Below are 27,270 nucleotides of genomic sequence, written 5' to 3' on the forward strand. Positions count from 1 at the left end.
ACCTAGAATATGGTACAGATGAATCAGTTTGCAGGGCAGAAATTGAGACTGATGTAGAAAACAAACGTATGGACACCAAGGGAGGAAAGCAGCGGCGGGTGGGGGTGGTGGTGTGATGAATTGGGAGATTGCAGTTGGCATGTATACAGTGATGTGTATAAAATGGATGACATAAGAACCTCCTGTATAAAAAAATAAATTAAATAAATTCAAAAAAAAAAAAGAAGCAGCCTATGCAAGAGGGACACTTTGACCCTCCTTTCTATCTCCCTAAAAAATAAACCAAAAACAAACAAACAAAAAAATCTAGTCATTGGTTTATGTTGTTTTTGTCACTAATCAAGGGCTCTTTTATTCATTCATAGGTGTTTACTGAGGGTCCCCTCTGTGCCAGGACACACCAGTGACCAGAACTGAATTTACCTCCAAACAAGAAACATTACAAGGTGGAACATAGAAAGGAAAAGCAGACCTAGTATAAAAGTTCACCTAATTGAGCAGGCCTCAAAGAAAGTAGTTTCTTTTCACAACCTCAGTCTCATGACTAAACACCACTCACAGCATGAATAATAAGAGATTGCAGAAGCAACAGACACAATGTTGCAACAAGGCAGCATTTCAAATATTCATATTTTTGAATGAGTCAGTATAATTTATTTGTGTTTAACTTCATTTATATAGAAAATATATTTATTATATTTTGTATATTATATATATGCATATATGATTCTCAGGCCAATTTTGGTTTAAGCCAAAATTCCCCCTCTAAAAACCTTTGCTAATGACATACTCTCCCTACAAAAGAGTGGATCATACTGAAGGACTTTCCACTGATATGAAAATAGGGCTCTCAGGTTACATCCTAAGAAAGAAGATTCACTAGATTTCAAAAGTTTTTCACACCTTTGTGTAAATTCAGTTGTATAAAGAGGGTACATTGCAGACTGTTTTTTAAAACACTTTATTGAGTTAGGCTGTACTTATCTAATGTACACAGCTTAATGAGTTTTGAGATAAGTATTCACATGTAGAAATATCACCACATTCTATGTCATAAACATACCCAACACCTCCGAAAATTTCCTCCTTCCTTCTTTATATATTATTATTTTTTATAATAAGAATACTTAACATAAGATCTACCCTTTCAGGAAAATTTTAAGTATACCATACGATATTGTTAACTACAACCTCCATGCTGCACAGTAGATCTCTAGGATTTATTAATCTTGTATAACTGAAATTTTGCAAGATTTGGCTAATTAATCCCCGTTCTCCCCTCTCAGCACCCAGAAACCACCATTCTACTCTCTGCCTTTTTAGAGTTTGACTATTTTAGATTCCTCATGTCAGTGGAATCATGAAGTACTTGTCCTTCTGTGTGGGACGTATTTCATTCAGCACAATGTCCTCCAAGTGTGTCCATGTTGCCACAAATGGAAGGATTTCCTTCTTTTTTAAGGCTGTATAATATTCTGCTGTATGTATATTCTACATTTTCTTTGTCCATTCATCCATAGGTGGACACTTGTGTTGTTCCCATATATTGGTTATTATGAATAATGCTGCAATGAACATGATCTGCCTTCAAGCTCCTGATTTCAATTTCTTTGGCTATATACCCAGAAGTAGGATGGCTGGATTATATGGTAAATCTATTTTTAATATTTTTAGTAAACTGCATACTATTTACTGTAGTAGATGTACCAGTTTACATTCCCAACTTTGCAGAGTTTTTCTGCAGAAGAGATTCCATGAGCTTGTCAGCAGGTACTATATGTTGGGCAGGAAATGTGGCCGTTTATAGCAGTGGTGTTAAGCCACAGGGGCCAACAGATAAAATATGATTCCATTTTTATATGTTTTAAGTAAAGCTTTATTTAAAATTGTAGTAAAAATGATGTCCAAAAAGAAAATCTGCTTATTAACCAGTGTATATGTGGGACAATTTGCAGAAACAATTTTAAATTCAAGTTCCATAGTAAAGAGAAAGCTAAAATATGAATATTCTCATCCTTCTGATATGACTTTTTTATATCATGAGAATAAAGTTCTTATCTTTAGCAACAATTGAAAAGTAGGAAGTGATCCAGTGGTGACTAATGATAATATCTTTATTTTATAAAGGAGTAGAGTAAAATGTGGATAGAAAACATAGGAAAAATAAACAAATGTTGTCATGCACTGAATTTCTTTCAAATATTCATTTCATGACAATCCACTGATACAGTCATAATATTTGAATATTTGCTATTTTAATCTTATAAACATTTAATGTTCAATTAATTAATGCTTTTGTTTATTTAAAGCAATGGAACCACATTTTATATGCAGTTGATTTATTATACAGAAACAAAAGTTTTTTACTAGCTATATTTTTAAAAAGAAGTTACAGCTACCATTTTGGGTTTTCTCAATTAGATTACATCTCTTTCTTTTGGTTGTTTTTGAAAGATTATTTTTATTTTCATTTGAAATATAAATATTTGATAAATCTTGCTTCTCTAATGAAATATTTAATGCAGGTATATTACTAATAGCTATTTAATTAACTGTACATGAGTCCTGACATGATACATGCTGCAAAATTTGTAGAACCCAAGAAAAACTCAGACTATATTCAGTATTTGAAAACATCAAAAATTCAGGACATCAGTAAAAGTGTTTACTTTATCATGACAAATAGGTATGTCACATCATATCATAACCTTAGAGGGCTGATGGCTACAAAGAAATATATCATTTATATCCCCATCCTATTAGACTTGACATTTGGGAAGTGGTAAATATATCTTTCATGTGAAAACTATGACGGCAAAGATTTTCCATCATAAAACAAGTGTGAAGTTGACATTGTTATTTCTTTTGAGAGGACCAAAATCATCTGTTCACCTGGATCCAGCAAATGTTAAGATACAAACACGAAAGGCACAAAAGCTAGTGACAAATTGCTGGGCTGTGATTTCCCACTTGATTATACAGAATGAAGTGGGGATGGGTGTCATTGTAGCTTAGGAGGCATAACTATAAGAGGAATGCTAACTAATACACAGGCAAAACACTCACTTCTCAGGAATATTCTAGGAGAAAACCAAACAAACTTTGGACCAGCTTGTAAGTGTCCACCGGAGCATCCAGGAGGCACATTCAGTCTGGACCTCGGCCACACCCTGGCTCTCTTCCCTTTCCTGTTATTGATTCCAGCTCGTCTTTATATATTTGGTTGTTGTCTCTGCCATCTGCTATCCAAGTCCTGTATGTTACTGAGACTTTCAATCAGACCTTTTCTAAAGGACTTTCAATCACATAGGTCACCAAGCTGAAACAACAAACAAAACATAGAGAAGCTAGGACACAAGGAGGCAAGGACAGAATGAGTCACCCAGATGGATCAAATCATGACTTGGTGATTTTGACTCAGGAAATTTGTCAAGTTCCTGTAAAATGGACCATGTGTGCTATTTCCAATGGGCTTGATATGCCACACTGGACCAAGGTTTTTAGTGAACTTTTATCTTTAAGAGTAGCATTTACTTTGTTTGATAGCTCCAAATTTCATAAATGTACATTGTAGATAAATTGTATACAGTAAATGTATCAAATACTAAATAAAAGTTATCCAAAATCCTGCCACCATGAAAATGTCTTAATAATTTTGATCTATTTACATGCACGCAGAATAAGGTTTGAATTCACTCTCAGAACATCAATGTGCAGAAATATAGAATATGATTTTGTAACTAAGTTCAACTGTAAGACGGAAGAACAAATCTGATTCCATATTGGATCTGTTTCTTTTACCTTAACGTTTGTATTCTATTGCTTTTGCTTCCAGTTAAGAATGTTGCCTATAGCCTGAAATATACAGGATAGCCCATTCTCAAGGCTCTGACCTTTAAAGGACAACACGTTTCCATTCACATAGAGAAAAAAAAGTTGCAGAACAGAGAATAAAGTTTATGGAAACATGGTGTCCTGACCTACCTGGACAGCTGCAAGAACAAAGGATTCCAACACCAAGAACTTTGCAATAATCAACCACACCCCTCCCTTACCTGGACTTTAAAAATGTTTTGCTGAAACTCTTCAGAGAGTTTGGGGTTTTGGGGGGTATGAGCCACCCATTCTCCTTGTGTGACCCTGCAATAAACTGTTCTCTGCTCCAAACTCCAACGTTTCAGTAGTGTTTTGCCTCACTGTGTGTCAGACACATGAACTTACATTCAGTAGCACAACTTTCTCATGAGCTCCTATACCTTCTCGATAGTGTAAATTACTAATTTTCTTGAAGTTACTTTCATCATTTCCAAATTACATCGCAGTCTTGTCCTGGTGAAATTGGCCTTTTTTGAATAATCAGTCAGTTTTTCAGGGTTCCTTTTCCTTCTTTCTTCTTTCCCTTGCCCCTGAGTCCTGGTATATCCCAGGCAGGCTCACATGAGATCTTGTCCCGAGAGAAGCAACAGGGTGGAAGGCTCACACTCCTGAACGCTGGAGCACAGGTGTGTTGTCTCACACATTGTCACTCTTGCAGCCATCCCTGCAATGGTAGGAACTACAAAAATCAGAATTGGGGATGTGAAACAGCTCGGCAGACAGAAGGAAAAGAAGGGAGGATGAGTTAAGCCTGGCCACACGTGACTCTGCTTCACCTGAGGAGCAGGTATGGATTTTGTCTCTGTTTCTTGGATAGAAAACACTGGCCCAGAGAGGTGTCACCAATAGTGAACTACTTAAGCTCTCGAGGACACCAAAGGCCTCATAAACATCCAGTGTCCCATGGACGTGGTTCCTCTTGGTTCTGTCCTTCTCCTGCTCCACACTCTTGTGTTACACTTATCTAAACCTGTCGACGTGTCTCATGGATTGATGCTTACTGAGTATCTACATTTACTATCGAGCGTGTACACTTAACACGTTTTATACTTTTCACCTACACCATTGTTTGGCTTGTCTTTGGTGGCACAGTTGAACTTTCACAACTTGTTCAGCGAACACACCTGATGTTCGGCTCCTTAGCTAAATGTGTCTCTAACACTAGCTCATAGATATTTTCCTAACACTTGTAATGTTTAAAATATATTCCAATATTTTTAACCTGTTTTCAGAAAAGTACCAGCAGTCCTCTTCAGAGTTACAATTTATGGTAAATAAATCTGAAGATTTTGACAGTTTCATCGACTCTTCTCCATAGAACACAGGGGAAAAAAGTGCTCTTTCTACAGATGCTGAGACAACTGGTGAGCTCAGGGAAAAAAATCTGCCAAACTGAGAAGATTTGCAATTCAAATGCTTTTCGTATCAAAATGTGTAAATATTTCAGCCCAAATGCATTTAGGATGTTTTCAATTTGTCTTTTTCAGAGACTCTATCTTCATAAACGTTATTACACAACAAAATTCATCAAATACATGATCAATTTTTCTTGCTTTTGAAGGTTTCCTCAATTTTTGCAAAATCATAGATCCTTTTAACTTCATTCTAATTGGCTACAGAATGCAATTTGTTGAATTAAAGATTGACATTTCTTCAGAAGATTCTTCCTGATGGTTGAGGCATTCCAAAGTAATTCTTGTATATCACCTGTTTTATTGTTACTTTGTTCAGTTCCTCCCTGCTTTTTTTTTTTTTTTTTTTTTTTTTTTGAAGCTAATTGTTGTCTTTCTCTTTGCAGAGTTTCTTTTCAATGTTCCCTTTTTTCTAAAGTTGAAAATATATGGGGCTTCTGTCACCACATAGTTTATCTTTTTCCAACAGAAAATGGTAATATTTAACAAATATAATATGGTATGTAACCAAACTTTAGAAGGCTCTTTTATTCAATTTACAATTGTATCGTTTAATACAATTGTAGACACTTAGGTTGACTTTAAAAATAATTCTTCAAAAGTCACATCTTTCTAATTGATATGTTGATAGGCAGCAAAGAAAGTGTGTTCTGACATGCTGACATACACACATACATTTATAGAAATAGATATTATACTATCTATCTATTTATCTGATTTAAGATCTTTGTTATATTTATTTGGTAGTTGGGTATTTAAGTTACAATAAACATGTGTATACATGTGTATGTGTATGCATATAATATTTATAATAACCACATAAAATCTACGGTTTTATCTTTTATCAGTAGAATAGTGTAGCTGGTTGGAACATAATATGAATTGTATTTTTATAACAACCAATTCAAGTGCATTTCTGCTCCAGAGGTTTCTTAATATAATAAGAACACTGTTTTTTCCATGATGTTGTGAATCACCAAAATCTGTATTTGGATTTTTTTGCCACAGAAAAATTTTTTTTTTTTTAATATTGAACTTTTCATCTGATTTGACAATACCATTTGTGATACTATTTCACTTTTAAGAAAATAAACATCCGAAAGCTTTCTTTTGATTCCATAAATTGCCTGGAAAAAATCAAAAATGAGGTAGACTTTATTGATTCTTTATTTGAAACAACTGATAACACTGATATAAAAGTTATCATTTAAGTCTTTGCAATGTTTTTCTGATAACGGAAGCTACATGATAACAGACTTTTTTTTCTTCTTCTTACATACACAAGAAAACTTAAAATGAAAATCAGCAAAATGAATCTGGAAGATTGCACAAGTTAGGTCACAACTGGCCATTTACTACGGGGCTGGTGGGGACAGCTGTACCAAGTTAGGTGCCAGGTCTCCCCTCTGCTTGAGCCTGAGCTCAGTTTGCTTTATCAGAAAGTCCGCTGTGTACTCTTCTTAAGAGAGAAATGTTAGCTCCACTGGGTTCGGAAAGGGCCGGAGAAGGAAGAAGGGTCACCACTGCTCACTTTTTGGACTTCACATAGTGTCAAAAAGACCACTCTGCTGGTCTCAGTGTTATCTCACACACCATCAACCAGACCATGGCAGAAGCTGAATGTAACAAATAATAATAATAAAAAAATAAAAATCGAGAACAAATGGTAACATGATGAAATCTGGAACAACAAAAGTAAACCATGATTTATGGTCACCCTAGTTTTTTTTTTGTTTTTGTTTTTTTTTTTTTAATTTTATTTTTAATGCTATTCTTGTCTGCTTACATTCTTTTTTATGTATGTATGTATGTATGTATGTATGGCTGTGCTGGGTCTTCGTTTCTGTGCGAGGGCTTTCTCTAGTTGTGGCAAGCGGGGGCCACTCTTCATAGCGGTGCGGGGGCCACTCTTCATCGCGGTGCGCGGGCCTCTCACTATCGCGGCCTCTCGTTGCCGAGCACAGGCTCCAGACACGCAGGCTCAGTAATTGTGGCTCACGGGCCGAGTTGCTCCGCGGCATGTGGGATCTTCCCAGACCAGGGCTCGAACCCGCGTCCCCTGCATTGGCAGGCAGATTCTCAACCACTGCGCCACCAGGGAAGCCCGTCACTCTAGTTTTAATGGACATGAGTGGACCTGGTATCTGGGATCCCACATGAAGCTGCCATCTTGGAGTGAGCCAGGCCCTCTGTGAGGGTTGAAATGGAAATACAAATAATAATAGTAATAGTAATCCCACAAAGAGAGGCATGAGGGGAACGTATCCATCTTGGAGTGGCTGTGTGTGTGTGTGTCTGTGTGTGTGTGTGTGTGTGTGTGGACACACAATCCATTCGAAGTCATACTGCAAGTCATCTCTCATGTGAGTTTAGAGCCTGAATCATGATTCTTGCATGGTCTCATACAAGCAAACAGACAACCCCCAAAACAAACAAAATAAGTCATTTAATGTACAATAGTTCAAATGTGACTGACAGAAGAAATTCCAAAAAACGTAAAAAGGATCCAGAATATGAATTCACATTTTAAATCAAAGAATTACAAAGAAGGTAGTAAAAGCATAATCAACAAAATCGGCTTTTTTAATGACCACAGATTCTGGAATTATGTGAGGTACAGAATAGAAAAGAGATACTTAATATGTTTCTGGAAATAAAAGAGAAAATGAAAACCATTAGTAATAAGAGATGATAAAAATGTCTGGAAGAATTGAAAATCACCAAACAAAATGCATAGAAATGGAAAATGTGAAAATCAATAAGATATTCTAAATGAACTTGTTTGACAGCAGAATATGTACATTTAAAGAGAAAATCAATGGACCAGGAGGTAGATTTACCAAGATAAAGTATGCAGAGTATAGCACAGAGAGACAAGGAGATGAATCAAAGAAGGTAGAATACAAAAATTTAATACCTCACTTAGGAGATTTCCTGCAGAGGAGATTATAGGGGTTGAAGGGAATGGCAAAGAAATAATGACTGACATTTTTCTAGAAGTAAATATGGAGAAATTCACTTTTCCTGATATTGAACATACTATAAATTATGTTTTTAAAACTTGGTATAATTGCAGGGGTATACAAATAGACCATGAAGCGAAATTAAAAACTCTGAAATAGATTCATGCTTGCTTGTATGAAAACTTGACATATGATTGAGAAGGTTTTTCAGATCTGTGGGGAATGGACAGACCACACCAGAATGATGTGACAATTATTATCCATCAAATTATGGAGAAATCACCCAGATCATGTGATAACAATTACTTAACTGTCTTGAAAAAAGAAGAATCTGGATCCATGGCTAACAAAATGCCTAAAAATATATTCTAATGAATAAAAGCAACAAAGATAATCATACTTATTATGAATTTAACTACTATTTTGAGAAGACAGGGAAACATATAAAGAATCATATAAAATATACCAAGGGAGCTCACCTGAGGTGGGCGAGGTGTAAATGTCACCTAAAATAAGATTTCAAGGTTGATGGACTTTAAGGGATCATGGAAGGTGCAGTGGTGGTGTTTCAGGAAGAGGGACCAGGAAATGCAGAGCTCTAAGTGGGAAAAGCACAACACGAATCAGAACAGAGTTCCCCCAATGGTTAACTTGCATTTCTTTGATTTCTAATACTTTTCATATGCTTAGGAGTCATTTATATTTCTTTTTTGATACTGATATGTCTCCTTATAATCCTGCTCAATTTCTTATACTTAAAGCATGAGACAAACATTTAATATAACTGTCAAATATTAGAAGAAATGGGTTTTCTTGAGAGTTCAGGGTTCACCTCTAGAGATACCAGGACACTGGTGGTGTCACTCATATCTCCAAAAGGAGAGGATCTGTAAGAGAAGATGAGTTCCCGAAACTCAAAGAAGTCACCGGGAGTGGGTGGTCACCAAATTAAAAAAACAAATCAGCTTGAAATGCGAGGTATATATGTGAGGGTCAGAATGTTGTTCAGAGCTAGAACAAGGTAAAACATGGTGAATTTGTTCAAATTTTAGTCTTACCAATGTGTTAGCCATTATTGTCTCCGTATTATTCTGAAGTGCTTGTTTTGGTGACATAAGTGCATTATGTAAAAGAAGATTCAGTGTTGTATGATCAGAGTTGAATTTCACTATTAACTCTGCCCCTGTGTCCTCTGCAATCTCAGTGGCACACCTGTTCAGGGCATGACGTTCAGGTGTCCTGTGTGTCCTCCAGGACAGACCCCATGGTAAGCAGTTGGAAAGCAATGCTTGTGCAGCCCTCAGCTGGAGCTTGACCTCTCCTGGTAAAGAGAAGATTCTCAATATATTTATGGTAAATGAATTAGTATTATATGGATTGAAATAATAATACCAATAGATCATACATTTCTTAGGAAAGATTAAATTGAGCAAGAGATTATGTATGTTCATAAAATGATGTATATGTGTGCATGTGTGTATATATAGAGAGAGAAACAGAGAGACAGTCATATTTAAAATAAATACATAAAACTCACATATAATTTTCCAGCCAACAAGAGCGTTTAGAACAGAAAGGAGAGCTTTACTCCCAGATCTGATGTGGCATAAGTAAACCCAGGTATGCCAATATTTATGCACTAGCTCATTTATTTGTTAGATGTTGATGTAAGATTGTGAGGGATATACCTGGAATAGTTTTGAGTTTTTATTTATATTGACATGACACTAACATGGTGACTTATTCACAAGGTTATTATGAAAATTTAAAATGACAAATGCTCTGGCCTTTAATAATCTCTTAATATATAGTAGCTGTGATTATCTCTTATTCCTTGCTACATGCCACAAATATTTCTCAAATTTCCCCAGTCTTTGAGAAAATGTACCATTCCACGTAGGCTTGGGGAGATGATCCCAAGCCTCACTTCCTGGCCATGTCCTCTGCCCAAGAATCTCCTTCAAAAAACTATAGATCCAATATTTGTCTCATCTTTAAGTTCATATGTTGAATCCTAATGCCCGATGTGATGATATTTGGAGGTGGACCTTTGGGGTGATTAGGTCATAAGAGTGAAGCCCTCAAGAATGGGATCAGTGCCCTTATAAGAGACCCCAGAGAGTTCCCTCACCCCTTCTGCCATGTGAGGACACAGTGAAGCAGTAAGTAGGTCCTTTCCAGACACCAAACCTTCTCGTACCTTGATCTTGGACATCTCAACATCCAGAACTGTAAGAAATAAAATTCTGTTATTTATAAGCCACGCAGTACATGGTATTTTGTTATAGCAGCCTGAAAGGACTAAGGCACCATTCAAAATGTACAGAACAAATGATAAAAGTAGAATTTGACCATATTTTTCAAAATTTCTAATCTGTACCACTGCACATAAATATAAAAACAGTCCATGAAAACAACTAATCAATATCAATCTAAGAAAGAAACAGAAAATTTTATCTGAGCCAACCTGAGGATTCTATCCCAGGAGACAGTCCTTCAGAAAGCTCTGAGGACTGTTCCACTTGTTAGAGGTCAAAGCACAGTTATATACATTTTGGACAAAGGGTTATACATCAAATGACGTAATGACAGTTTATACAATCCAGATCTGCATGTGGAAAGTGAGTCCTGGGTCATCGTGACCCCTGACGGGATTAAAGAGGAAGGCTATCTCCTAAGGTGTTGTGACCCTTGATGAGACTAAGAAAGAAGGTTATCTCCCAAGGAGGTCTGGTTAATGCAGATGCACAACCCACACTAAAGGGGATAGAGGAGGTCCAATCTGGCAGAGAAAATTTTTATGTTTAAATTTTTCATGTTTTTCCATAAAATATGAATTTTACTTCATCAAAACTAGTATGTTTACACTTTCTTAGATTTATAGTTTTATAGACTGATCTGAATCCTTGTTTGGTAGTCTATGTTGTCATCAGTAGGTACATTTTTGACTAATCTAATACTAAAGTTCTATCAGTTCCAGAAAAACCCTCAATCACAGCATTAAAGGAAGTACAAGTATCTATCATGCGCTTTTTAAAAAAATCTTTTTATAACATGAAGTAGATTGGGGTAGTTATTGTTATCATACACCCAGAATGACTGAAAAATCAGAGGCTCTAAAGAATATAAATCCATGCCTTCCATGAGATCACTCAACTAATATATTTTGTCATTCTATATCCCGTGCTAAATTTGCTTGTAAATAATTCAGCCTTTTAAAGAATGTTTGTACAAATGTAAAGTTGCAGAACCAAGTCTTAATCATGCATTCACGCTATCTGCCATTGATTGGTTGGGTAAAAAGGGGGGAGAGAACACAAACATTTCAGAAATGGAACTTAGAGAATTAGTTTAGTACCAATATTTGAATAATTAGATCTCCTGCCAGCACTGTGTTGATTGATGAGCAAATGTGGCATAGACAGGTCCTGGGTGAATCAATAAAAACTCTTTTTTTTTAAGGAAGCAGTACAAAGTCACTGCAGTCGGGCCAAGCAGAGGAATCAGTAGCATCATTCCAGGAAGGTTAGAGCTCCCGGCTCAGAACCCTTCACCAGCAGGAGCACCAAGGAGAACAAGGTTGCCCCTTCAGGCAGCATGACTCTCCCCGTTCAGGCCCAGCTCTTTCTGCACACAGCTGGAGTTGGCCATGACGGTGCATTGTCCAGACACGTGCTGGAGGCCACCTCATCAACCCAGGAGGACCTCATCCGTGGTGGGCATTCCCAGGGCACAACCTCAATGCTAGAGTAGGGAGCACAGAACAGCCAAGTCTGCACCACCTTCTCCAAAGCACTGCTGAACTCGGGTGAGAAGCAGAGCCATGGCTGGAGGTTCAGACATCATGGACCCTTGGACCAGCTGCGGTTTCTTATTTTTTGCTTCTCAGTGCAATTCTCTTCAAGGGAATGATACATTCTAATGGGCTCATTTTAAAAATCCCCTTTACTTTGTATTTATAGCTTCTAATACACTGTAAGTGGCAACACACAAACAAGTTTTACCTCATGTGCCTGTTAATTGACTAGAAGGGTCGTCAGTTAAGACATTAAGCCATTTCTTGTTCATAACTTCACATTGTACCTGGAAGCACTTGGAAATACCGAGATCTGCCAGTCAAACCATTTTCAAATGGTAACTCATAAATCATGTATCTTGTCACACTCTGAAGACCTTATTTGCAGTATCAGCAGTGCTTCCTGAAAAAGTATTACAAAGCCACAGTTTGCCATATTCATCCAAGTTAGTTTATTGAGCCTGTTATTGGCAGTAATGTGATACTGATTACTAGCTATAGCAATCCTGATACCAACCCCAAACTTACCTTCCCTCCTGTCTGCCCTTTGTCTATATAAGCACCTCAACGTCATAGAATTATGCTATTCTTTTAAAATATTTAATACCGTACCCAATCTTTACCATATAAAAGCACTTCTTTTTGTAAAACAAATGTTCTGAGACTAAGAACTCCTGACACACAAAATTTATAACTTTGGGTCTTAAGAAAAATGTAGCTGACCTAGTTGCTTATTGAACATATTATCTCACAAAATATTTCAAGATGCCTGTAAGGATTATTTCAAACAACCCAATACATTTTCAATATAGCCAGAATCGACTGCCAATCTTTGATTTTATGTTAAATGTAGAAAGCCCGAATAATGATTGTTTGTTCTAACATATTGTTCAAATGATTAAAAATTGGGAATAATGAGCCTCTTGTATAATCATGCCTTTTTCTAAATTGTAGGAGAATGTTTTCCTTTCATGCCCAATGCAAATGTATCGACACTTGTAAATAAGAAATGAATTTCAGAGATCTCTTCTTAGCATGTAAAATAGTCCTCGTTGTATTTAGGTGTATGTGCAATTATTTTCTCTGTTAGCAGATCAGAAAGCAATCCATACCTCCGTGGGATAAACACACACCGTGAGTTAGCAGACTGTGGTTTATAGCAGTGACCAGTAGGAGGACAGCAGGGCATTTAATACAATGCCTCAAAGCATCAGCCACAAAGCAGTCAGCAATGTCGCAGCTTGCACAGAGAGGAGATATACTCAGGTAGCTGATGAAATATACCTGGCCCAGAAAAATAACAAAAGAGTAACAAAGCACATACGTCAAGGAACTGCTTCTGGCAACTATCCAAGGTCACTAGGTGACCACTATCAGCAGTGTTGACATGTGGCCCCCATCCTTATCCCCAAGTACCAGTGAGTATTATGGCAGGAATACCATCCTGACCCCCTTACGAACACCTAGCAAAGAATAATCCTTTAAGTTTAATAGGAAACATATAGTCATTATGTGTCATGCATTCAAAGTTAAGATTGTATAAGTCTTAGGAAAAACTTGGCTATTTGGGGGAGCATTTATTCTTTGCCTTAATTCACCAGGCCATGAAGATTAGAAATGGGGTGTCCCTGCTATCTTAGACTCCAGAGTTTCTGTAGCATCCACTGCCTGATATTTGTGGCTGCAATGAAATCAAAGTGAGTGCCTTAATGAGCACACCACTAAAACTCTGGGGTTGTTCAGATTATGATACATCATCTAAAGGGGAGAACGCTGCTCCTCCCATCCCTGGGGACAACTGTGTACCTCTTTCTTTGACATAATTTCTTGATCACTTTCTGTTTTTAAGATTCTGGTAGGCTGTTGGCAGAGTCTTATTTGTTTTTTTCCCCAGCAAACAAACTTTTCATGTGGAAGAACCCAATTCCTACTAGCAGCTTTATTTTCTAACTTTTCTATAAAAATGTAGAGTATTCTCCTAATTTTCAAGGAAAATATTAATGGGGTAAATGTATTGCTTCATATAAATTTGAATAATGTGTTATTCATTTTAAAATGTTACTATATCAAACTTTTACTGAATTCTTCTTTTATTCATGCTTGGAAAATAACATAAAGGCAGATTTAATGAGTGTGGGGTTCTGAAAAGAGGATTATATTGATAATGACATTCAACTTCTTAAGTTTGTGAAGGCAGAGTTCATGAACACTGCCTATTCAAACACCAAAATTGTTTAGAATAAAGTTTTGCACATGTGAAAATGTCAGCCTCTGTCAACACTAAAACTAAGCAAGTGTTCTTTTCATTCATTCGTTCATTCATTCAGTGCTTACTGAATATCAAATATAAGACAGGTACTCTGACCTGGTGAAAAGCAGTGGATAGAATATAATAATTCCTTGCTTCCAGGGATTTTACAACCACATGGGAAATAGGTTCTACAGTAGTTAATGTTTACTGTGTGCATACTTTGTGCCAAGCAGAGTTTTTAACATTGTATAAATTACTAACTCATTTAATTCTCACAACAGCAATATGAGATGAGGACCATTTTATCACTGATTCTCAGTGAAGAAAAACAAATATACAGAACAGATATGTAACCTGTCCAAACTAATGAGTGATGGAGCACAGCTTTCCATCCAGGCGCCTGCCTTCTGAGACTGACTGCCAACCCACTGCTCTCTAGTGCCTGTTCTTTAAAAAAAAAAAAAACAAGAAACTGCTCACCTACCTGTAGGGTTTCCCCTGGTGTTTGGTAATGGGAGCTTTATCTGCTGAAGTGTATGAATAGTGCTACATTCTGTCTGTTGCAGGTTTTAATGGCACATAACGGGTTACAGATATGAACAGAGGGAAGTACTGAAAACTTTTTTTTTTTTTTTTTTCGCCAACAGGGTATGTGTGTTTGATGTGTTGATTGCAATGCTAGGGCAAACTTCATGGCCGGAAGTTAGCAAGATCTATGATGCTGCTCATAGAGTTGCAACCTTGTGAGTGCCAATCAAGCTTTGTGCTCAGAATGGCTAGAAGATATTGGCTAAAGAATATGGTCTTGACCTCTACCATCAAGGAGCAGCTGATCTGAAAGACAGCAGAATATGAACATTTTCTTTGGATAAAGCATCACCTTCAGCCAAGTGAGGGTCTCTGAGCAGGGATACTGGACAAACATTCTTTTTTCCTAACTAACTTTTGATGGGAATGAATTGCTACTGATTTATAACATTTTTAAAGCCTTGCTCTTAACTCAATATTCTTTTATGCAGTGCATTTTCATAATTAAGGGAGGCATCTTGAGGATTGAAGAAACATAATTTTCTCTTTCCCATCTTTATGCCCTAGAGAGATATATCTGCCGTCAGATTCCAGAGTAAACATCAGTCATCTGAAACCTTTTTGGGGACCACAAAGCTACTCTTGCATCAATATACTCTTTTATGATACTTTAGGAACTACTCTAAGGCAAGGGTAATAAAAACTCCAGCAAGAAATTAGCATTGTGTAGGCATGTCTTTTAAAGCATGGTCTCTCACAATGAGGATGCAGTCCCTGGTGGGTGACAAGGAGATTCCAGGGGGCTTGTGGTGCAGTGAGAGAAGTGCTCAGAATGTCAGTCTGGAACTTAATCCTCCGTGGACTCAACGTCCCACCTCCAACGTCCTTGGCAAATGTAACTCCCAGACTAATTGTCAATGACGACTTTCCTCCATAAAATATCCGTATCATTATCTGACTCCTGCATGCCTTCATGACTTATTGTCTCTGACATCCACTTAGCTGGACCACAAGCTCTGTGAGGGTATGGGTTTCATAAACATTTTTTTTTTTTAAAGGGGGAGGTTTAATAATTTTTCTGTGTTCTTTTTTACCTGGGGTGTTTTGCACAAGAAATCACAGATGCTTTCTGCTAGGCAGTGGCTAGATCTGCTTGGATATCGGTCCCAGAGGCACCCCATCCATATTATCAGGATGCAGCCGAAGCAGTTAGTTCACCCCTGACGACTTACAGCTGCCAAGGGAACTAGGCGGTGAGAGCATCGTTTCTAAACAATTTTACCTCCTTGAACTCTTGTCTCTAAATAGATGATCATGGTCTGTAACTTCTAACTTTGCAACAGAATTGATTAACACTCATTTTGGGTGCACCAAATTATAATCTTCTTTTTTTTTTATTGTATGATTCCATTTTTTTAAAAATATTTTTTGAATTTTAGAATTTTATTTTTTTTATACAGCAGGTGCTTTATTAGTTATCCACTTTATACATATTAGTGTATACATGTCAATCTTAATCTCCCAATTCATCCCACCACCACCCACCTCCCCCGTCACTTTCCCCCCTTGCTGTCCATACATTGTTCTCTACATCTGTGTCTCTATTTCGATGGATCTAGAGACTGTCATACAGAGTGAAGTAAGTCAGAAAGAGAAAAACAAGTACTGTATATTAACGCATATATGTGGAACCTAGAAAAATGGTACAGATGAACTGGTTTGCAGTGAAGGAATAGAGACACCAAATTATAATCTTTACCGCAGGCTTCATCAGCATCTGACTTGCTGTTAGCCGGACTGTCATGGGACTTCCAAGTTTCAGAGACTAATTACACGGGAACGTTTAATATATCAATTACCTTGAGTTAATTTACCTAAATATATCACACTTTTAAAGTGTAACTGAACAGAAACGTAATTCTCAAACTTTGAAAATGTGAAAGTCCTCAAATGTTTACAAGTGAGAAAATAGGGGGCTTTGTATTCAAAATGGAAAGCTCTAATTTACGTTTAAAACAGCATCTGAGGGAGGGAGATGCAAGAGGGAGGGGATATGTGGATGTATGTATACGTATAGCTGATTCACTTTGTTATACAGCAGAAACTAACACACCATTGTAAAGCATTATACTCTAATAAAGATGTTAAAAAAATAAAAATAAAATAAAATAAAATGGCATCTGTTAAGAGTGCTGATAAAATAACTATAAAAACAGCAAAGGGAAAAATTTTTGAAATTATAATATCATGGGAAAGTAGCATTAACTGTTGAGGGGGTGATGCAAAGATTTTTCTGTGGGTGATCAGCATTTTCCATATTTGCACACATCCAACAGAAATAGACCGCCTCTCTCATTGACCAAAGCCTAACACTTAAAAAAAAAAAAATTAGTTGTCATTAGCATGTTATTTTAATGGAATCTGTGCAGAAAAGTGTTAACATAACAGGCTTGAGACTGCTATCCTTATACTACTGTATATAAAATAGATAACTAACAAGAAATTACTGTATAGCACAGGGAAGTCTACTTCATACTCTGTAATGGTCTATATGGGAAAAGAATCTAAAAAAGAGTGGATATATGTATATGTATAACTGATTCACTTTGGTGTACACCTGAAACTAACACAACATTGTAAATCAACTACACCCCAATAAAATTTTTTTTTTAAAGTCTTAATTGCCAGTAGGGTCCTGGGTTAAAATCCATGAATTTGAGTGGTTTGCATTTTCCTACACTGATGTAAAACTTTCCCTAAATGATAAGACAGCTCACTGCGCATACATTGTGTACACAACATAGTTTATAGTGAAAACTGCCTTTCTTCTTCCGGAGTCTGGAAGTTTGCTACATGCTAAGCAGAGGAAATTACATAAGCAGTCTCCAGGAAAAATGTTGGGCACTGAGCCTTTAATGAACTTCCCTGGTAGATGGCACTTCATACACATTGTCTGTTTCTGGAGGAATTGCATGCATTCTGTGTGACTCCCTGGGAGAGGACTCTTGGAAACTGGCTCTTGGTTTCCTCTGGACTTTTACCCCATGTACCATTTCCCTTTGCTTATTTTCCATTTTGCTGGAATAAATCTTAGTTGTAAATACAATTGAAAATAAAAGGCATGGAAAACATCTTTTGAAAATTGCTTTTGAGGCCACTGCTTTTTATGATCTTCAATGTTTTATATGAAGAGTCATACACATTTTCTTTGAATTTCATGTAGGAAAAAATGTTTCTTTCTCCAATGTGTTAGCATGTTTTTCTTTATTGGACAATGACAGCTATTTACCCATTTGTGTTTCTCACTTGCCTGTTTATTTTTTTTTTTAAATCAAGATACAATGGTATTAAATATGTTCAAGGTGTACAACAGAATGATTTGATATATTTATATGTTGCAAAATGATTAACGAAATAAGTTTAGTTAACATGTATCACCACACACGGTTACAATTTTTTTCTTGTGATGAGAACTTTTAAGATCTACTTTCTTAGCAACTTAAATAGACAATACAGTATTGATAGCTATAGTCACCAAGGTGTACATTACTACCCATGACTTTTTATCTCATAACTGGAAGTTTGTACCTGCAGACCACTTTCACTTATTTTTCCCAATCCCCAATCCCTGCCTCTGGCAGCCATGAATCTGTTGTCTGTATCAACAAGCTCAAGCTTGTGGGTTTTTTTGTGTGTGTGTTTTAGATTCCACATGCAAGTGAGATCATACAGTATTTGTTTTTCTCTGTCTGACTTACTTTACTTAGCATAATGCCCTCAAGGTCCATTCTTGCCGTCTGTAAATGGCAGGATCTTCTTCTATGTCTGCATAGTATTCCATTATTCCATGGAGATAATAAAATCTAGACCAAATTAGCTCTTGAATTCATTTAGTCAGATATATATTAGATAGATGGATAAATAGATAGATAGATGATAGATAGATAGATAGATATCACATTTTATTTATCATTTTATCCATTGATGAATACTTAGGTACTTAGGTTGTTTCCACATCTTGGCTACTGTAGGTAATGCTGCAATGAGCATGGGGGTGAAGAAATTTTTCTGAGACAGTGAGTTAATTTCCTTTGGTTAAATACCCAGGAGTGGAATTGCTCAATCATATGGTAGTTCTATTTTTAATTTTTTGAGGAATGTCCATTTTGTTTTTCACAGTGGCTGCACCAGTTTTACATTCCCACCAATGGTGCAAAAGGGTTCACTTTTCACCAAGTCCTCACCAGTACTTATTATTTCTTGTCTTTTCTACAATAGCATTTTAACAGATGTGAGGTGATATCTCATAGTGGTTTTGATTTGCATTTCCCTGATGATTAGTGATGCCTGGCACTTTTCCATGTACCTGTTGGTTATCCATATGTCCTTCTTCAGAAAAATTTCTATTCAATTCCTCTGCCTATTTTTAAAATCAGATTGTCATTGCCATTGTTTTTTCTATTAATTTGTATGAGTATTTATATATTTTGCATATTAGCCCCTTATCTGATATAAAATTTCCAAGTATTTTCTTCCATTCCATATATTGCTTTTTCATTTTGTTCATGATTTGATGATTTCCTTTACTGTAAAGAAGGTTTTTTGTTTGTTCATTTGTTTTAGTTCAATGTAATCCCACTCACTTGCAGTTTTTTCTTTTGTTGTCAGATCTAAAAAATCATCGCCAAGATCCATGTCAAGGCTCTAACCATCTATGTTTTCTTTTATGAAATGAGAATGTTGAACAATGAACAAGACACATAATCAAATGGAACATGGCTACCTACCATACAGACCATAACAGCTTGAACAAACGAGCTCTTGAATTCATTTAGTTACTTGGCATTGGTCTAGACATGCCTAGAAATCAAAACCCAACACTTGGCTGTTAGAAACCCAGAGAACCTGTGACCATGCCTGGCTTCTCACCAGGGTCTTATCTAAAACAGTCCAAGGAAAGCCAAAACAACCACTTGAAATGCATATATAACAATGATGACAAATGTTTTTAAGTATTTACTCTGTGCCAGGGTTTATTCTAAGTACTTTGTTGCTCTTCTGTTTCCATGCCAATAATAAGACATTTATTTCTTAGGCTACCTTCTTAACATCTTGGTATAGGTAGATGTTCTTAAGATGGATTTCAACTTCTTTAGTAAAAACTAGTACTATTCTGTTCATAGCACTTGCCAAACACCATTTGTATGTTTGACTAGTATGCCAGAGGAATTGGTAAACAAATAGAGACTTTTTTTTTTCATGAAAGTGAACTCCATAAAGCAACATAATGACCTTTTTTTTTCCTTACCCAGAAGCTTATGTTTTACTTTTTCACATTTCCAGAATCCTTGAGTAATGAGTTACAGAAAATTTCTTTTTTTAATTAAAAGCATCATAAGCCATCCTGTGATAAGCATTATCACATACCATTAAACTCATTTCTAGAGCATCTGCCTGGGTAAAGCATACTTTACAAATTGGAATATACTCTACGGCTTCACTGATAAAAAATTTGTTAAAAGAAAAGAAAATGTTAGGAAATACACCTAAATATATAAAACATATCTCTGTCAATAAAAGAAAGCAATTTTTATAAAATTTCCCATTATTTGAGGCAGTTTCTAAAATAGGTTCAAGAAAGCATAACCATCCTTCTTGCAAAGGTCCAATGTCTTTGAATCACTTCTGATGGGAGCGTCACCAACTTGCAATGTTTTAGATAAAGACTGTTGCTCCCTGGTGGAATTCTAGTCACCAAATCAAGATGAGGTGTCTTTAGGAGAGATGCCTTACCCTCTAATATGCTCCAAGTTACCCTACACTTTAACTGGTGTGCTTTGCTTCAGTTTGGTGCCAAGCCTCCATATTCCCTCAACGACCTTTGCCTACAGGGATCGTAAAGGCCTCACTACTTATTAATTCCAACTGCTGTAGTTCAACTCATACACTAAAGGCTACTTCATTTAAAAGACTTGAGCTTATTAATTGTAGAATGTAGGTACTGAGCATTATGCCAAGTTTTTCTTGATTCTTGAACTTTGGACATTCAAGAATGGCAATTTAAAAATCAATATGGGTTTAGGGATATTAACCAAATTAATGTTGCACTCCTGTTCACACCCTTCCTTTAATGAGTCTTTTTTATTTTCAACAAGACTGAGCATTATAATTATTAATGCCTCAATTAGTCAGATAAAGTCAATTGCTTTTGTTCTATTAGACTGTGTGTTCGATTCAAATTGCATGTCTAATATATCATGCACCTGGAGTTGAGTTACAGAATAAAAGGCAGCCACATTTCCTATTCCACAGTTTCCTGAAATCCTATTTACATTTAAACTTTACTGTTTTTCTCAAGATATCCTCCCAACATCAATATTCTGTGGAAAGCCACAGATTTTGTTTTATTTCAGAGTCTTTTGCTAACTTCCTGAAGTGATTGTGATAAACAGTAAAGCATGTGAACTGTCTGCTAAGTGGTTAGTATAAGCACACAACTGCTACCTCTCCAGTGCAGTGGGACAACGTAAGGTTCAAGGAGATTTTGCCCCTGACTTTCAAATGTTTATAATACTTAAAGACCCTATGTTTTCAACATAGGGTTAAAGCTGTAACTATTTAATTTCATCCAGAATTTATAAAGAGCCAAGGATTTAATCAATTGAGATTGATTTGATCTCCAACACCATCCAGTAATAACTTCTATGAAATGTTAATTAAAAATAAGAAAATGTAACATTTATTATTTATTATTTACTGTTCAAATATTCTTTAGACAGCTGATTGGAAAAAAGTCCTTATTTCTATATTTTTCATCTTGAAGTAAAACAAATGCAAAATTTTCAAGACATTGTCTTAATATGTCGGTCATGTTACAGTTCTGACAAAGGCACAAGACAGACAACTTAGGGGGAATTGGACCCTACTTGATTTAAGTCATCACTTTACTAATTGAGTCTAGGGTCTAATATTCAGGACAATATTGTACAGTTAATCTTCCCTCTTTACTCAATTAATCAGAAATAGATTTCCCTTTCCTGATATTAAATCTCTAAGAGCAAAAGTGTTGTTACTGGATAAAACTGAAAGACTATTTTGACACGTTTTAAATGTGATAAATCTCACATCATGATGTCTAGTCTTATTCTTAGCTAATTTTTAAGTGGCTTTTATCATAATCATATGAACACATGCAAGCACACACACATGCACACATATGGGCTCTTACACACACAGACACACACATAAAAAGTCTGCAACCACAGATTTCAACCCTTGCTATTTCTAGATGCAGTATTCCCTTTTGCAGAAACCTTCTTTATTTTTATCTAACCCATCTGGGCTTTTTCTGTTATTATCACTAGAGTTGGACAACAGAGTTAAGCACCTGAGAACTTTTCCTCTTCTTTTGGTTTGAAAATAAGTGTTATTCTCTGCAGTTGTAACCAAATTGAATGAGAGGGCTAAAATTCAGAAGTTTTACAACTCATCCACATATTAGAATCATGCAGGGGAGCTTTTAAACCATCCTATTTGGGAGGTACTCTGAGAGATGTTGATTGCATAGGTGTGGGGTGGTGTGTAGTCTGATGTTTCCAGAGAAACACATAGAGAAAGAGACTTATTATAAGAAAGTGGATTGCACAATAATGAAGGCTGGCAAGTTCAAAACCAGTGGTGTGGGAGGCAGGCTGGGGATCCAGGAAAGACGAGGAGGTGGCTGAAGTCTGAAGGCTGTCTTCTTCAGAGTTCCCTCTTGCTTTGGTGGGCTGTTTTTTTATTCTACTCAGACCTTCAGCTGATTGTATGAGGCACACACACATTATGGAGAGCAATCTATTTATTCAAAATTCACCAATTTAAATGTCAATCTCCTCCAAAAACACTCTCCAAATTGACAAATAAAATGAACAATCACAAGTCCACCCCTTTTCAACTTGGCATCTCTATGAATCTCCTTAAACAATACTTAATTTCCAAATGGAGATGATAAAAAGATCATGACACAACTATTCAGCATATAAGCAAAAACACAATAACCTTTTCCCCAGGAAAGGATTCATTTAGTCTTCTTGACCTTCATTACCTAAATACTAAGATGTAAGTTAATAATATACTTAAATACTGTGACATTATGATACAGAGTCAATATGTCTTATGTTACAAAGAAGATAAGAAGGGGAAGGAAACAAAGACTATAAATATGTGTATGTATATATATATATATATATATATATATGTATATAAAGGAGAGAATACTCATGACAATTACAGTCTTTGTCCTTGTAACTGGTCTTATGATTGTAGCTAGTATTCATAACTACCTTCTCAAATACCCCTTCTGAATTTCCTTTGCCTTTACCACAGCAAGCACCTCAGCCAGTTGTGGGTTTTTTGCCTGGTGAGTTACCCTAACTTAATTCCTGTAGAGTCTGGGCCATTAGTAGTCCTGCTTGGATTGGTTCGTTGTAGATTTCCATTGACTTTAATCACAGGGCATGGTGATACAGAGATACTCTACAGAAATCTCCTGTATTCCAGACATACTGTTCTTGACCTCCACTGGGCTGGAGTAGCAGCCCAGTTTCCCCTTGGGAGTCAGGATCAGCCATCCCAGCCAGCACAGTAACTCCTCCTTTGCCTGTTGATGTGGAGACATGAGATGTTCAAAATGACCAGATGGCCGTCTTAACTTTCAGCTCAATAGACTCATTGTGTTTCCTGGTGGAAACATTCCTCCCTTTGGAATTAAATCTAGGCCATCAGAGTGTAATATGACAGGAATAGGAAACAAAAATTTTGCTAGTAAGTCATTAGAGGTAATAATGAATGGTACCACTCCCTCTTACACCCCTTGATCTTGGACCAGTGAATTCTGGCTATGGAAGAAAGAGCACCATACATATTGGACAATGGTTCAGAACATGCACAATCTCCTGGAGAACCTGTCCTAGCCCTGCAAGTTATTGTCATCTAGATAGCACTGTAACTGAGTCTCCAAGAGCTTATTCCACTATTCTATCAAGCCAGCTGCTTCAGGATGGTGGGGAACATTGGAAGACCAGTGAATTCCATGAGAAGGAGCCCCTTGCTATGTCGTGAGTTCCTTAATCAGAATAAATGCTGTATGGAATGTCATGATGGTGAATAAGGCATTCTGTGAGTGTCTGGATGTACTGCCTGGAGGGTAGTCTTGGAAGAAGCATTTTGTGCAGAAAAAGCAAATTTGTATCCAGAGTAAGTGTCTATTCGAGTAAAAACAAAATGTTGCTGTTCCATGGTAGGAGTAGCCCAGTGTAATCAATCTGCCACCAAGTGGCTGGCTGATCACCCTGAGGAATGGTGTCTGTGTTAGGGGAAAAAAAAGGAAAAAACTAATGTGTCCCTACTGTGTTTCTCTTTATTCTCTCACTATACCACACTCACAACAATTCTGAGACTTCTTGTCACCAAATGAGTGGGATTCTTTTCCCCCACACCAAGCCATTCTCTCTATGACACCATCTGGGTGTCTTAGAATTGGACTCAGTTCTGATACTATGTACCTGGAGAAAGTATCAGACCCCACAGGTTAAGGGCTCAAGTCCCACAAGCCCAACTTCAGATGCCAGTCACAAGTAGTAGGTTCCCAGGATCTACAACTCTGTCCAACTTGGCTACAAACTGGAGGTTCCCATGACCTCCTTCTCCATGGATTCAATTATTTGCTAGAGTGGCTCACAGAACTCTGGTAAATACTTACATTTACTAGTTTATTAAAGGCTATGATAAAGGATACAGTTGAACAACTAGATGAAGAGATACATAGGGTGAGATATGAGAGGGTCTTCGAGCACCGGGGGCTTCTGTCCCTGTGGAGCTGGCATCTATCATCCTTCTGGAGTGAATGTGTTTACAACATGGAAGGTCTCTGAACTCCGTATTATTAGGGTTTTGATGGAGGCTCCCTCACGTGGGCATGATCAATTGTTAACTCCCTTTCCAGCCTCTCTCCCCTCTCTAGAGAAGTGTGTATGTGATGGAGGGGAGCCTGAAAATTCTAAGCTTCTAATTATGGCTTAATCTTTCTGGTGACCAGCCCCCATCCAGAAGCCATCCAGGAACACACTCAGAATCACCTCATTAGAACACAAGATGCTCCCAGTACTCTTATCACTTAGGAATTTAAAAGGGGTTTAGGAGCTCTGTGCCAGGAACCAGGGGTAGAGACTAACGTATATTAATATATTATCTATTATCTCATAGTGCCATATTGGAGACTCAGTCTTGGTCTCGACTGCCGGCTGATTGGCTGTTCACCAGTGGCCATAACCAGATCAGCCTGGGTGAGTAGAAGTCCGTGTTGCTGAGCCCATCTAACTTCCATCCCTGCCACCATGGCCACTTGGTTCATGTCCTTGGGTAATGACAGGGGTGGCCGGGGAAAGAGGCTGATTGGTAATAGGTTATCCTATCCACTCGTTACTAAAATCCTCCCTTGCTGAGACCACCCTCTGGGGAGCATCGACATGGGACACAAATGTCTTCACATTTTCCCCGTTCAGAGAGGTCTGTTCATATACCTCTTTCCCAAATTTTCATGTCACCAATCTTCCAATCACATTCCTTCTAAATTTCTGACTCTTCAGCCAAACCATTGCCCACCACCCTTGAAACTGTATATAATCACATATCTGGTAATCTGTCCTTCCAAGCAAAATAAATAGCCAGGTGCAGTCCTTGATATTCTGCCCACTGAGAGGAATTCCCTTCACCACTGTCCTTCAGGGATGTCCCAGAGAGGGACTTAGTGCTGCAGCTGTCCATCTGTGAACTAGGTCCCAGTCTTCTGTTCCTCTGCCAGCTGATCATCAGGAATTCCCCACGGGGCCAGAGATGCAGAATGGGAGAGAAGGCAGTGTAGCAGGCAGTGGTGACCATGTGCATTTGGGCCACTTGCGCATGTGCCTTACCTGTGTTTTCAGAGTCTGCTCGTGTCTGATCTCACTTATACACCACTTCCATTTGGTGATGGATGGCTGCTGTGGGCACCCAATATTACGGCTTGGTGGGTCAGATAACACCCAGTTCATGATGGGCAGCTCAGGTCACATGGTAATGCAGTGGCCCGTGAGTGAGCGTCAGTGTTTACTAAAGCCCAGTAGTAGGTCAAGATCTGTGTCTCAAAAGGTCAATTCTCTCCAGAGGATGCAACACTTTGCTTCAAAATTCTAAGGACCTTCACTGTGATTTACCTGTACTGTAAGTCCCCTACATACAAACCTTCAAGTTGCGAACTTCCAGAGATGTGAACATGTTTACATGTCCAATCACCTAAGTTACTTCAAGTGTCTGGTGTACATTGTCACGTGTGTGCATCCTCTACAAGTGGTTGTGCTTTTGTGTACTTTACTGTACAGTACTGTATAGAGTATAGTAGTATAGTACCTTTATTTCAAGTCCAGGACCTCTGGAAGCAAGTGTAAAAGCAGCAGTGGTAGCTGGTACTACTGTACTTTTCAAGGCACTGTACTATAAGATTAAAAATGTTTTCTTATCTTTTGTGTTTGCTTGTTTTAATGTATTATTTGTGTGAAAAGTATTATAAACCTATTACTTTACAGTACTATATAGTGAATTGTGTTAGTTGGGTACCTAGGCTAACTTTGTTGAACTTACGACCAAATTGGACTTATGAACGTGCTCTTGGAACGGAAATTGTTCGTATGTAGGGGAATTTCTGTAGGGGCTGCCAAAGGATTCAAGCATGTCCTTCTCTCTAGGTGACACTTCGAGCACCATTGGATCTGCTGGATCACATGGCACAAGTAGCAGAGCAACTTTCACAGTGATCAGGGCCTGTTGCAGAGCCTGATGTTCTGTTGTTCTGAGCCCCACTCAACTAGCAGCTTTCCAGGTCACTCAGCAAATGGAATAACACAAAAAAATGAGGAATGTGTTGCCTCCAAAATCCAAAATCCAAACTAACATGCTATGCTGACATCCTCATATCACTGGACCCCTAGAAATTTTACTGAGGTAAAAGCACCCTGAATTTTATTCAGATTTACTTTACATCCTCTGACATGCAAATATCTTTCCAGTAAGTCTGGAGTAGTTGCTACTTCTTGCTCCCCACATCCAATCTGCATAATGACATCAGTGTAATGCACCAGTGTGATGTCTCATAAAAGGGAAAGTTGATCAAGATCCCTATGAACTAAATTATAACACAGGGCTAGAGCGTTAATGTACCTCTGAGGTAGAACAGTGAGGATGTGTTGCTGACCTTGCCACTGAAGGCAAATGGCTTCTGATGGTCTTCATTAGCACGGATGGAGAAAAAACCATTTCCCAGATCAATAGCTGAGATCCAGGTACCAGAGGATGTGCTAATTTGCTCAAGCAAAAGAACCATACCTGGTATCAAGGATGCAATTGTAGTTACCACTCAATTAAGCTTAT

This window comes from Balaenoptera ricei, chromosome 9, assembly GCF_028023285.1.
Source record: "Balaenoptera ricei isolate mBalRic1 chromosome 9, mBalRic1.hap2, whole genome shotgun sequence".
In the NCBI taxonomy this organism is placed as follows: domain Eukaryota; kingdom Metazoa; phylum Chordata; class Mammalia; order Artiodactyla; family Balaenopteridae; genus Balaenoptera; species Balaenoptera ricei.